Source organism: Colias croceus, chromosome 13 (assembly GCF_905220415.1).
Source record: "Colias croceus chromosome 13, ilColCroc2.1".
Classification (NCBI taxonomy): domain Eukaryota; kingdom Metazoa; phylum Arthropoda; class Insecta; order Lepidoptera; family Pieridae; genus Colias; species Colias croceus.
In genome coordinates, this window is record NC_059549.1 from 10,687,369 (window position 1) to 10,701,998 (window position 14,630).

Here is a 14,630-nt window from a genome sequence, read left to right on the forward strand (position 1 = left end):
CGCTATGATTCAACATCGACTATGACTCATTATCAATAAAAAAATCAATAACATCTTGTCGTATATCTCGTATTTAATTCTGTTTATGGATGTAGTAACTAACGTGTAATATGACCTACCTACATTATTAACCTTGAATTTATTTTATCTTTATAAGTTTATAACCTAGACTTATAAACTGGATAATCAGAGATGACTACTCATGTAAACTATGATGGTGGATGGAACAAGAAAACTAGACTACGTTTGTGTATTGCTATTTACATAACACATAGTAGTATTCTTCCTTAATTATTTTTATTTTATTATTTTTTATTTTATTTTTATTTATTTTGGTAGGTAATCCAACAGCTTTACATTTTATAAGATTTTACTATTTTGTTGATTAATTGAACAAATTGCCAATAAGGATTACAACATATTATTCTTAAGAATAGACCATAAACTAGAAAGGTATACAATAATATTAATACAAAACACAAAAATAACTACAATACAAACTTAGTTACTTAATGTGTGTGAGCGCATGTGTGTGTGTGTGTGTGTGTGTGTGTGTGTGTGTGTGTGTGTGTGTGTGTGTGTGTGTGTGTGTGTGTGTGCGTGTAGGTGTTGCGTGTGTGCTAGTGCTTGTTTAAATAACCATTTATTTTAGATATTTCATTAGCAAAGCGTTGTTTAGAGAGTAGGAAAATGTCAGCACTTGCGTACTCTGCGTTGTATACACGCATAATGCGGTTTAACACACCGTTTCGTGCATAATTAGTGTTAACTTTAGGGATGGAAAATAAGTTAGTCTGACGCGTACGAAAACCGGGTACATTCAATTGCATCGATTCAAGCAAGTCTGAGCAGTCAATGTGGTTATTCCACAATGCGTGAAGCAACATTAGATCACTTCGTTTACGTCGTATTTCTAGCGGCTCTATTTCGTAGCGGACACAAGCTTCATCATAGTTGTCAAAATAAGTAAAGTTTTTAAAACTTAAAAACCTGAGAAACCTTTTTTGTATTGATTCTATTCTATCTATGTATACGGCGTAGCTGGGAGACCAAATACTCGACGCGTAGTCGAGTATGCTTCGAATATAGGCCGAATATAGTGATTTTATACAATTTATGCTATTAAAATCTTTACATGATCGCTTTATGAAACCAAGTTGTTTATATGCTTTATTTACAATGATATCAATATGTTCCGACATAATCAATTTTGAATCCAGCGATACGCCTAGATCACGTACACAGTTCACTTCTTTTATCAAAACATCGTTTATTTTATATTCAAAGTGTATTGGATATTTTTTTCTACTAAAAGTGATTTTTTGGCATTTATTAACATTTACACTTATACGATTCTTAATATAATATGCTGCTAGTCTATCTAAGTCACTTTGAATTAGGCGGCAGTGTTCGACGGATTCAATTCCGTAGTAAATTTTTTTATCATCAGCGTACATTAAGTAGCGTACGTGTTGTATGCAGGTAAATATATCAAATAAGTAGGCATTGTACAGCAATGGCCCGAGAATAGATCCTTGGGGTACCCCAGATACTATGCCCACAAAGTCACTCTTAGCAGAACCCAAAACTACCGCCTGTGTTCTGTTTACTATGTAAGAACAAATCCATCTGTGTAGGTCACCTCTTATACCAAGTGCGTAAAGTTTATTTTGAAGAATAATGTGATCGACACGATCGAAAGCTTTTTCAAAGTTTAATTATTATTCTATTTTATTGCTAAAGCAGTGAATGTTAATTTCACCGTAATTTCTTTACGGTTATCGTTAATTTTAATTTATTACTTATATATATTTAGTAAACTCGTTCTTAAACCAAAACCTTATTTCAGTCAAAATGTCACGAAATAACATCATTTTAACACAGTCGTACCATGGTCGTACCAGTATATTTAATTAAATATAAAATAATGCATGGTAGGTATATACAGTTATACAGATTACATATTATAGCTATTTAGAATCGCGACTCCAAAAAATTATATCACATTTTAAAGTTATTAGTTTGTCTTGTATAAAACATCTAAGTTCACTGACCCACTTATCATGATGGCGGTTTATAATTACAATCCCACGTAACAACTCGAGGTCATGGCCGTTTACAATTAAATAATATCATTGTAATGCCCTGTCTGAGATCACAATAAACGTTATTTAATCTGTCAGTCTTTACTCTTTAACCCTTTTAGTGTAAATTAAGATCTAGATTCTGGTTATTTCTAATGTTTAGTAATGGGTAAATTGACCACCTAGGTACTAATAATTAGTGCTCTAGTATGTTAGTATATGTAGTTAATGCTGTATCAACGCAAACAATGTTGCAGAGATCTTAACATTTCTTTCACCGAAGCAATAATTAAAGTATTATTTTGTACACAAAGTTATATTTTTTATATTTAAGTTAGCTCTAGTATATAATATAAAGTTATAAACACGATAAATTAGGGACACATTGTACAGTTTAATCAAGCGTTATAACAGTTAATATTTACATACAGTTTCATGCTTTACTTAGATCGGAGTTGGGATTACTTGTAAAATCAATTACAACCTAACCTTTGACATTAATAATCTTTGTATACGTTCAAGTAACGTATTAATTATAAGTTATATACCAAAACTTTGAAGGCTTACAAAACTAATAATGTTAGTAAATAAGGTATCAACGATGATGTAATGAAGTTGATGACGTCACAGCGTCGCGGTCGCCTCCTGCCGCGTGGAGGTCGGCAAACAATGCAAGTTCGTAACTCCTTTTAAATGACAATGTATCAGAGCACGGTTATAATTGAGATTGATTATAATTTAATAAAAAAAAAATCCGCATATTATCTATTGGAATATAGAGCAAAATACGATACGAAAAATCTCAAGTGTTCAACAGCTGATTTTCGTCAATTATGCAATGAAGAAATTAGAAATGTTTAAAAATATGTAAGTATTAGGCACTTCATTATTTATATAATTTACTAAACTTGGTCGCCAGAGATAAAGTTATCTTATAATAATGAATAGTGACCCCATATATGCCAAGACCTAGAATCTATGTACTTATAGCTAAATCTAAGGCCGAGATTCATAGATCGCACTTTAACTTTACTTTGATGGAAAGATCTACTTTCAACCAAAAATATATTTCTTAGTCGTGTCAAGCTCATCTTTACTTTCCAGAAACTATACTTTACTTAGTAAAGGCTAAGGAGCCGATAATCATGACTTTGGTCTCAAAGTAAACTTTACATGACTATGCGTATAAATCATGTAGGCCTACATTTTAAACCAGTTTCGTAGAACAGAAACACATTTTAATATGGTTGGGTTATAGATCGAAACGTCATGTCGAGTAACATTTTTTTGTTGATGTGTTGATCGTTGCATCGTTTCGTTTGTCTTATAACATTATTATATTTTTCTGACGAATTTTGCTGTGTCTACCGGTTTTTTATATTTATACTATAATCTTCCTACATGATGGTTTTTTTTCTAAACATTTAATTTCTGATATAAAATAATAATGTTATTATTATATGTTTTTTTATAGAAATATAACTTAATTTAATAATATTATGTTCTCAAAAACATAAATTATGCGTATAAAGTAACAGTTACACGTCTTACCCTGTACTTTACTTTGGGACCGTACTTTTCCAAGGAAAGTCAAGCAATTCTCTCTGAAATTAAATATGTTGAAAGTAAACTTTGGTCATACAAAGTTTACTTTGTGAAGACTCTTTTTCGGTAAAGTAAAGTCACGACTGTGAATCTGGGCCTAAGTGAAGAGCTCGAAAAATCAAACCATTAAACATACTCTGCAGTTTTAAGTAAATCAATACATAGATAAGTATTCTCGCACGCATAAAACTAATCTTATTTACAATCTTTAACCTGTATATGAGTCATAGAACTGTAAACATTAAAGATACCAACATGCAATCTCTACAATGTACATAATATTTAAGAGATGTCGCAAGACAAGTACCTGACCCCCAAATAGCAAATATTTACTGTTAGTCTCGATAATTACCCGTGTATTTACTTTTATGTAGTATGCGTTTTTTCGTAAGATAAAAACATTGTTTTGGTTAAAAGTGTATATAAAATGATAGTAATTATTTTCTTTCAAATTAATTTTAATAGGCTTATATCAATATTGCCTCACGCCAAGTGTCAATCACCTCAAGTCATTGATAGTATATTAAACAATCTGTTTACTTTAATTTTCATACAGTACCTATTTGTTATGATAACTGATGGATTATCTAAACAGAACATATCCATAAGCTGTAAAAATGACTTAAATTTTAAGAAAATAAGTATTAGTTATTCACATTCACAACTTGTAATGTAACCCACATGCATAGTTTAATAAACGATGTCTATTATGAAATAATGATAGATATTATTATCTTTCGTAAATATATGTCACATTCCATTTGTCAAGCTCCTTGTATACTTGTTCGTAATATAATTTAATTATTATAATATGATCAATAATTTAAATATAGGAAACACTTGTGCTTTCTAGATAAAGCAATGTTTAATTTAAAAGAGTCTCAATTTATTTACATGTCATAACAGATTGTTTTATTAACTAGCTGACCAATTAAATTTCGTCAGCTCTCAAAATATACCTACTTGTTCTACAATTTTTGCATAATTTTATTCTTTTTCACTTCTATTGGTCGTAGCTTGATTAAAATATTTGTAAGCTTTCTATTTAACAAATTGGCTATCTAAAAGGTAATAAAATCCAACTAAATCTCAGGATTTACACATATTAGCGCATTCAACTAAATCATCTAAAAATCAAACTTTTCAGCCTGTCTTTATAAACCCTGATTTGCTGACTTGTGAAAAATAGCTCCCGAAATTTCCAAAGAGGTTTAATAAACATTACAAAAGTGTATAACAAAAGTTTATCACAAACTGCGATTAGCTCACATCCGCGCTGCAAGGCCGTTCATATTAGATATCATATACCAACCTTATTACATTTTGAACGTTACCTATTTAATATTGCTCTATATTGACATTCCTGAACGTTAATGCTTTAGTTTAAAATTTAAGTACCTAAATATCGTTTAGAAGTAAAACAAGAACTGAATTGAAGTCAATATGCAAAAATGCATTTTGAGTAAAACCTTTTTTATCGCCAATACATAATATCATTCTCTATTCTTATCGTTTTTTAAAACGTGCTTGATTGATTTCGTAAAAATTGTATGAGACATCGAAACGGCATCAAATTAGTTCGATTACAGTTGCAGGTGCGTTTTCAAAAACAGAAATAGTGACGTATCAAATACCGATACGGTATGGCGGCGGTACGCGGTCAGCTGTCAGCGCATCTGACGCTGCAATTTGTCAAGCGGCAGTAATTGTTGATGATGTTTTGATATCCAAGGCGGGATTATCGCGCTGTTCACTGTTTTTGTTTTTGTGGGTGACATTTGGAATGTTATGTGGTTATAAATGTCATTGTTTATAGTGTTCTGTAAACTGAGTTATTTGGTAGGCTTTATTTGGCTTTGGGTTTCATTAATTGATTAATTTTTATGTTTATTGATTAAAAATTGCATATATCAATGACTATTCATTGATATATGCAATTATGTTAACGTTGTACTGGTAACGTCACAATTAATACTACACATATATTACAAACGTTTGTGACTATGTATAGATGGATGTTAGTACTTAGTAGTTGTGAGCTCACTAGCAAAATTCAAAGCTACTTTCCTTATTTGAACTCTGTATTCGCAAAATCCAAATCGGGTGTTAAGGAAAAGAAGTTACTGATAAGAGCACATTCCCCAACATCTTTAATCTATCCTCACACATTCTGTTACCGTTTCCGCATAACATACCGTAACGAAACCGACACCGTTATCCGCAACGGCAACGATACGATTACTTCCGTCTCCATCGGAATAATGTGATATACCAAATCGAAAACCTTACGAGCGATTTAATTTGCGCTCAATGCTTTTGCGTGGAACGAATCGTGCAAGCGAGCTATGTATATGTATGTTCGCTCGCACTTCTGTTTTCGTATGTAAGACGTGATATTCGTTATAATAGAGGAGAAATTTTACATTAAGAAATATTAATGAATGCTATTTTTGAATTCGGAAGTTTATTCTTTTGTTTTATTATATTTTATTTTGTTTTCGTTAGAATGTAATATTTAAGACGTCATGGCTGTGATTTTATAAAATATCGGTACTTTAGAGATTTTACTGAAGTAATTTGGCTTAAACGAATTAATATAGGTAAGTAGCCTACTTATTACATAACATAAGTTAATGTAATTTTACATGGTAAATATGTATCTTCCATGGACTATACAAATTTGCTTGAATTGATTTATTTCAGTCGGGAAAACTGTGAAAATGTAATAAAAATTGCTTCATCATTTATTTGCGAAGTTGAACAAACCGACCTAATCACAGCTACGAGTCTGGACCGTACGTGCCCTTCACAGATTGAACGCGGTCACCCATCAATAAACTGACCGCGACGAAACATCCATAACCTACAAAAGTACCATTGAGGGACTAACCCAATTTGTACTAATCATGCAGGTCTATAAATGTAAGGGAAGCAACTAATAATGGGTCTTTTTGTTCCCATTCATTAAACGTTGCGGTTTGTGTTTAATCGATTAGTGGTTAATTGAGTTGGTGTCACGTTAGTATTTGATTAATCAGATTCAGATCTGTATGTAACTGGAAGCTGTATAGTTGGAGTATGGCATCAGGCATGTTATCTAACCACAGCACATGCGTAATTAAAAAATAGTACAGAACGTGCAAAATTCTTACCTAATTTGCTAGGGCTGTTACAAATTAAATTTATTTACTTATTGTAATCGAATGCTGTCTAACAACATAATCATGATAAAATGTTGTTGAGCAACACTAAATGTTGCAGTAAAATTTGTTTATACGTTGATGGATTATCAACTCTGTAACACAGTGTTGCTAGCAACATGTTGCCAGCAACACGTTAATTCAATTTGTTCCTAATCAAATATAAATCAGGAATGTATGGGGATTTTCCTAACGAATAATAAACACATGAGGTATGTATATTTTTCATAATAATATGTCCATGGTATATTATACGAAAAAGTCATTTCGTCCTATTCATATAATAAACTAGCTGTTCCCCGCGGTTTCACCCGCAGTGCTCCGCTCCTTTTGGTCTTAGCGTGATGATATACCTATAAGCCTATAGCCTTCCTCGATAAATGGCTATATACCACCGAAAGAATTTTTCAAATCGGATTCGGATTCAGTAGTTCCCGAGATAAGAGCGTTCAAACAAACAAACAAACAAACTCTTCAGCTTTATAATATTAGTATAGATAAAAAAATGGTGGGATGATGTTAACTTAATTAAAAATCAAAATAAATATGTATATTATTTTGTAACTGAATAACAGTTAACTACCTAACTACTTATTATTTGAAACTATTTTTCATTTTGTTTTACAATTTTCACAGTAATTACGTATTGAATAATATATTAAAGTATACATTTTATGTGGTAATTATAATAAACATCACCAGATGTTTATTTCACAAACAGAATATTGTAGAAGCATGTGCGTAGTTGAAGTATTGTTTTATTAGTTGAAATTATCGGACTCCAACTCAAATATTTACACATTTAACTGGACACTGTAGTACCTATACAGTCTGAATTTATATCTGAAATTAACCCTATTGTGTCTTGTATTCAGATGCAATCAGGCGTTTTTGAGTAAAAGATAACAAACTCAAAAACTTCACCCTTTATAATATCCATCTATGCTACACCCCACGGGATACTATCGAATAGCTTATTCTGTACATTAAAGATATTTAAGATTCTATTAAAGCTGTTTCAATATTCCAACCTTCACCGACGAACTTGCTGCATTTTTAATAATATTAATAGCTACCGTTCGTGGCACATTACGTAAGAGAGCTTAGAGAGTTTATTGTGAGCCATCTTGGAGGATTTTATCTTAAAATATGTATTTATATCATCACTCTGAATAGGCTAAACCGTCTTGGAGCGTAGTTTTATGATAAAATCTTCATAGAATGTTAAAACCTTTGGCGACGCTCCGTCAAGTTTGCTGAAAGGGTCCGTAATTCAGTGACTGCTTCTAAATGAATGCAGGAATGTGTATGTGGTGTAAATAGCGCTTTACTTGCTGGAAATTATAATACTAGGTATGTAGTAAATTTTAATATAATTACGTATGCTGTGAAATTATTAACGAAATAAACCATGTTTTCCATTTAAGGGCCAACTTGTTTGCCTTATTAAAGTACAAAGCCGAAATATTGATGTCACATAAATAGTTATGTTACTCGTTAAAAGATTGAAAGTTATTGTTCTATTATTTTATATTGTACCTGTTTCTATTAAGATACATTTATAACATATTGGACATAATAAAATAAATACTTGGACATAATAAAAACGGTCCGAAGACATTTATTTCGAGAAATTTCGAGAAGTTCAATGGACTGAGGTTAAATGGGGGAATGAATCTAATTAAATTATCCCAGTCAAGCCGAAGTACTACCTACTTCATGATCGGAATTTCGATACGCTTCAATGGAATAAGATTTCTTCACGACCCTAAAAGTTACATGAGATCTTCAAAGTCATATTTGTTTTCTATCTTTATGTGTGCAAACCTTTGACATTTTGGTCTATAATATTATATATTAGAAATCCTCATTTTTCTAAAGTTTACAACTTTTTATCATGTTAAGATAATGAGTAAGAATATATAAGGTGATGAGTCAGTTGATAATCCACAAATAAATCACTTGTCTCAATGAAATAATCAGAATTATCACGATTAGTTAATACAAATGAAATAATAATCAAAAGTGTAATTATTTAACAATTACCCTTAATTAAGACGACAGAAACTGATGAAAGTGCTTTTAAATTTAAGAAAATTGAATTAAAACTTAATACTCTATTTTAACTTTGCTATCGAGTACCTACTAGAAACATTTTTCCCGCTACTTGACTTTGTAAAGTCGCTTAAAATTAAAAACTATTAACCACAGATAAATAATGTTTACATTTATATTTCAAAATTATAACTAGTAGCCACAGTTAACTATAGATGTGTTAGACGTTTCCAATTCAAAAGAAAACTTTGAAGAAAACATAAGCACAGATAGCTAAGAATTTCCAAAAAGAAAAATAGTTTAAATAACTATAAAACACGCTTATAAGATAAACTTATTAAAGCACGATTTATAGTTAGATAGACATAGATATAGTTTTCCGAATCGTTGTTAAATGTAAAAAATTCCAAAGTGCTTCTAGAAGAAGTCTAATTGAATAAATAAATGTTTCAGTTTGAAACTCATGAAATTCCAAGTAGGTAGTCGATTAACAAACAGGTGAACTAAAATATGCGTGTTAAATAGAACTACAAAAAATAAAAGTAAAGCGCAGTCCACACGATACGTTGGTCGCAATGTACGGTAAGACAATATGGACCGGTGACACGGTCGCAAGGCCGGCTGGCCCGGTGAAGGCCGGGTCGCGCTCCATCTGTGAACAGCGCCGTGTGATCGCGCCTTGTTAATGACCATGATTATTATGGTCATCTTAATTTTGAATAATCTATACTATAAATAATATGTAGGAAGGCTAAGTCTTCCTCGATAAATAGGTGATGATGATATATATACATATAGCCTTAGGCTATATAATAATTATCATCTCGCTAAGACCAACAGGAGCGGAGCACTGCGGGTAAAACCGCGGAGCACAGTTAGTATTTTATATTATATAGAGGATAGAGGGTACATAATCTGTTATATCATACCAATTTTAGTTACGATAAAAATTAATTTCTTGGATATTAAATTTCATTATGATAGATTAAAATATTTTGTCTGGGAAAGTAAACAGACTGACAGTCTGGGCTAGACGTTAGTTATAAACCTAATTTCGAAATTAGGAACTGTGTCGTTAAAATGAAATACTATGAAAGTTAATAATTTTCCCATTTTATAATACTCTTCTGAGTCTTCCACGAAATACTGCATACTGTTTAAATTTAACTTCTTTGAAATTAAATTCTGAAATATCGTTGTAGTTTTCATTTCTAGCGTTCTGCGTTATCGTGAATATTTTGTGATAAGTTGGAATTTGTCTGTCAGTTATAAGTTATAACACTGCTGTAGATTTTAATTTAATTACTAGGTAAATTAGAAAAAAAAAAATGTGTGCGTGTACTAGTGTACACAGGTAACTTCTTTATGACCTTATTTTTCAAAAAATAATTTACTACCTACTTATATTCAACTTTACAGAAATACGTCGAATCACGCGTGGTAGGGATAAGAAAAGATGGCGCGTAACGGAAAAATGTCACGCGTAACGAAAAAATGTTACACTAAATTATTTTCCGACCCCGATATAGAAGTGAAACTTCAAAAATATAATGCAATAATAGTAAAATTAAGTTTATTTGATTTGTTGAAGGTATTCTGATCAGGGCCGTCTTAGACTATGCCGGGGCCCTTGGGCACACAAGAATTGGGGGCCCTTTGAAATATAAAGAAATCAAACTAGGTACGCAAATTTTTTCCCACAATTATATATGTTTTTGCCCTAAATTGAAACTTAAAGAAGTAATAAGAAAACTTAAAGAAAATTTCTATGTAAAATTTTTGCTCCATTTTTTTATACATTTTACAAAAAAGTTACTTATGACCAATCTTGTATTATAATATTATGGTCTTTTGAGGAAACTTTTTTTCCTTATTTTTTTTTTATATAATTCATTTGAAACGCTACTGTTGTTGTAGAGCATGTTGTAGAGCAGTGGTGGCTCAGTGGTGAGACCTCGGACTTCGAATCGATAAGTCCGGGGTTCGAGACCAGAAATATTTTAAGAATTACTTTTTCAAATAACCTTTCTCTTTGAATTTATATTTTAGGTTTTATGGCACTCAAATGCTTTATAAATAAAATATAAATTCAACAAAAAAGGTCGTGTTCCTTCGTTACAATATTGTATTCACTGAAAAGTGCTTCATATTGGTTGAGATGGTTGTTAAATCATCTCAATAGATGGCGTGCGGTGTGTCCCTTAAGACACATAAAACTGAAGGAATAGAATAAATTCGATTGCTCCGGCGGGTCACGAGTGGCTGAGTTGGTCAAGCATCCGCCCCGGAATGGCGCGAAGGATGCGGGTTCGAGTCCCGCCTCGTGATCGAATTTTTTCTATTCTTTATAAATTTATACCTTTCTCTCATTCAAATTTATCTGTTTAATTTGCATCTGGATTTTTTCTTTCGTAGCCGTTTCATATTGATCAAAATTATTGCGTGCGTTATTAACATAATTTATTCAAAGCCTAGGCAAATGGCAAAAGTCAAAACGCTTGTCATCTACTCGTATAGAAATGGTCCGGTGTGAACAGAGTTCACTAAATTCTAGGACCTTTAAAACTACAAAATTTCATATCCAGCAGAAAATTAGTAAAATTGTTCAAAGGAATAAGGATTACTAAAAATAAAATTCAAAATTAACTGTCATTCCGGTACGTGAATTAAAAAACATATTCCAGGTTATAAATAAATAAAAAAATAGGTGATTTCGCGATTTATACTGAATCATAAAATCATTTAGGTGTGAAGTGATTTAAGAAACGTGTGCATATTATAAGGATGGGATGAGTTTATAAATCGTTATATCTTAGAAAATGGTAGGAAGCTACATCTTAGGAAAATAATGTATTGATTCTTTTGTATAGATAATTTTATGATCTACAATTTGGGTAAAAGTGGTTATATGATAAAACTTACCGTTTCGGTAAAAATCACGAAAAACCTATTTTGACTTTTAGGAAAAAATTTTTTCGTAGTAACAGAAGGTCGGGAAATTTTAATATAATATTTTTGAAGTGAAACTTCTTTAGGCGCGTTGAGAGTAAAATTTCAAGGTCGCATCATAACAATACCGTAACGTCATGGAGTAATTCAACGATTTTGGTATCTTATAATCTTGCCAAAGAAGTGGGCTATTTAGCACCGAAATAATTTTTCAAATCGGACCAGTAGTTCCCGAGATTAGCGCGTTCAAACAAAAAAACATAGTATAGATTGTGTTTTTAATAATTTCACCAAATTTCGGCTGGATGGGAATTTTGGTCGTGGTCGTCGTTGTCCTTGGTAGTGTGACCGAAACATTAGCAAAACGTCATAAGCTTATATCAATTAGTATCAATAGTGGATTCTATTCTCTAGCGTTTCTGCCACTTGTCTAGAGGCCCAGAGATTAAAGTTTTGTCACAACGCCCTTGTATGCTATTCTGTAAACTTAGACTTGTTAGTAATTTTCATAAATCTCAAAATAATTCAAGTAAAAATATATTATATTACGTTAATAAGTAAATAAATAATTCGAGTAAATGTCTGATAAGTTAATTATAATGGTGTTCGAATCACTCGAATTATTCCATGTAATAACATAGATGTTTTGATTCGAATAAATCTGAAAATGATCTGACGTTCTGGCATTAAAAAGCTGTATTGCTTTTTAATAAAATATTTTGAGATTTATGTGAGAAAAATTGTCAGTCCTATATCTCCTCCAGGGGGGCCCCCTGACGATGGGGGGCCCTGGGCACTGGCCCCCTGTGCCCCTATGGTAAAGACGGCACTGATTCTGATTGTAGGTGATCATTGATTATACAAGACGGGCATTTCATTACAAGTAAGTAATTGTAAATATTCAATCAATTTGTTTTACTCATTTTCATTATGATTTAATAATCAAGCGATTCAATTCAGTTTCTTCGTAAGTATTTAGCAAGTACTTATCTAAAGAAATAATTCTAAACACGCTGCGTTGGCTGATAATAATTACCCTGCACGCACACAAAGTTAATGACCAACACATTACGTAATCATAAGACAAAGCTAACACACACAAGCGTATAAATGTTGGAACTTGAAAATAACCTTAAAAGTAAATACTAAATACCATTTCAGTTAGATCTCAAAAAGAAAGTAAAGCAATCGACTTAACGCTATGTTTTTGAATACTTAATTATATACAAGCAGACAGCGTTGATTTTAACCCAGATAAGGATTAGGCTTTTAGATTCAATGATTACAGAATGGGAAGCTACTAAGTTACAATAAACAAAGACCCAAAGAAACAAAAACAAACTTCGCAAACCTTAATGGACTAATCTATACTATACTAATATTATAAAGCTGAAGAGTTTGTTTGAACGCGCTAATCTCAGGAACTACTGATCGGATTTGAAAAATTCTTTCGGTGTTACATAGCCCATTTATCGAGGAAGGCTATAATATCATCACGCTAAGGCCAACACGAGCGGAGCAATGCGGGTGAAACCGCGGGCCACAGCTAGTTCAAAATATAATATGCAAAAAGATTGAGTTAATCAATAAATATAACTGCGGAGTGAGTCCCTCCGGAGGGGACCTCCCGATCGTTTTCCGATCGAATGATTTGTTCACTAGAGCATTCGATATCCGTTACTGGAATTTGAAATGGCATTTTTATGGACATTTAAATGTATACGATATTTGCAATAGTTCTAATCGCTTCCAGCCAAGAGAGTTCACAAGAGATGTTTTATATGGCATAGCTTACCTGAATATAAGTACAGTCTCATGGTCCGATAGGGTGGAAGGTCGACGCAACCATACAGAGGCAACAGGTCTGCGACTGAAAAAATAATGAATAAATCGCAATGAAAATCCCATAAAAATCTTTAATTTATGTGACTTAAAATGTAGTTTCATTTATTTCATAACCCATTTGTCTAAGCGTAATGAGATACTGTTATACTACCTATAATAACAACGAATCGTAGTCTTAACAACAAGTTTTCAATTAATCCACCTTTTAGTTTAATGTAATTAACATTAAATATTTTAATCAGTTATCACAGAGATATGATCCTATACAACCTGTAAAAGCTAACTGAGATGTTATCGTTGATAATGGTGATATTTAGCAAACAATACGGTCAGCGAAGCTTGTATCAATATTTATTGACACAAATAACATTTATTGACACTAACCAGAATGTAGTCTGAATATTATTATTCCGTATATAGTTTTAGATGCAGCTTATTTAACAAGAATTATTTAAAGAATAATAAAATATTCTATTTATCAAGCAATAAGCATCTTTTCCAGATTTAAAAATCCTCTTATGATAATAATTTATTATAGAGGATATCCGTAGGCAGTATTTCATTGTGTTTTAAATTCTTTGGCTACTGAAATTTCCATACCTGCATCATGGCCGAAATGTAAATTTGGCGGCATTTATAATAATTATAATATATCACAGCTATTTCATGCCCACGTTAATGGTATCATTAAATGCTATTTAAGTGGGGATAACGGGCAATGCTGGCGACTGTGGGGAAATAAGGGACTTTTGAGTGTTCCAGGTATAATTTGAGGGGAGAATGGGCTAATGTATGTTGATATTAATTCATCTATAGGTACGTATTGTATTTCGTAGGCGTACAGATTTAGATTTATACGAGTAGGCTTTTAATAGGATGTACTATAGAATTT

At 31.9% G+C, this 14,630-nt stretch overlaps 1 protein-coding gene and 1 long non-coding RNA gene across 2 annotated transcripts in view; one reads left to right on the plus strand and one right to left on the minus strand.

Moving 5' to 3' along the window:
* Positions 1–14,630, plus strand: part of LOC123697070 (syntaxin-binding protein 5) — a 220,656-nt gene that overhangs the window by 6,632 nt on the left and 199,394 nt on the right. The window lies entirely within an intron of this gene.
* LOC123696688 overlaps positions 1–14,630 on the minus strand; it is a 62,831-nt gene that overhangs the window by 1,377 nt on the left and 46,824 nt on the right. The window contains exon 2 of the long non-coding RNA XR_006752115.1: positions 13,689–13,763. This is a non-coding gene — a long non-coding RNA (uncharacterized LOC123696688). The remainder of the gene's footprint in view (positions 1–13,688; positions 13,764–14,630) is intronic.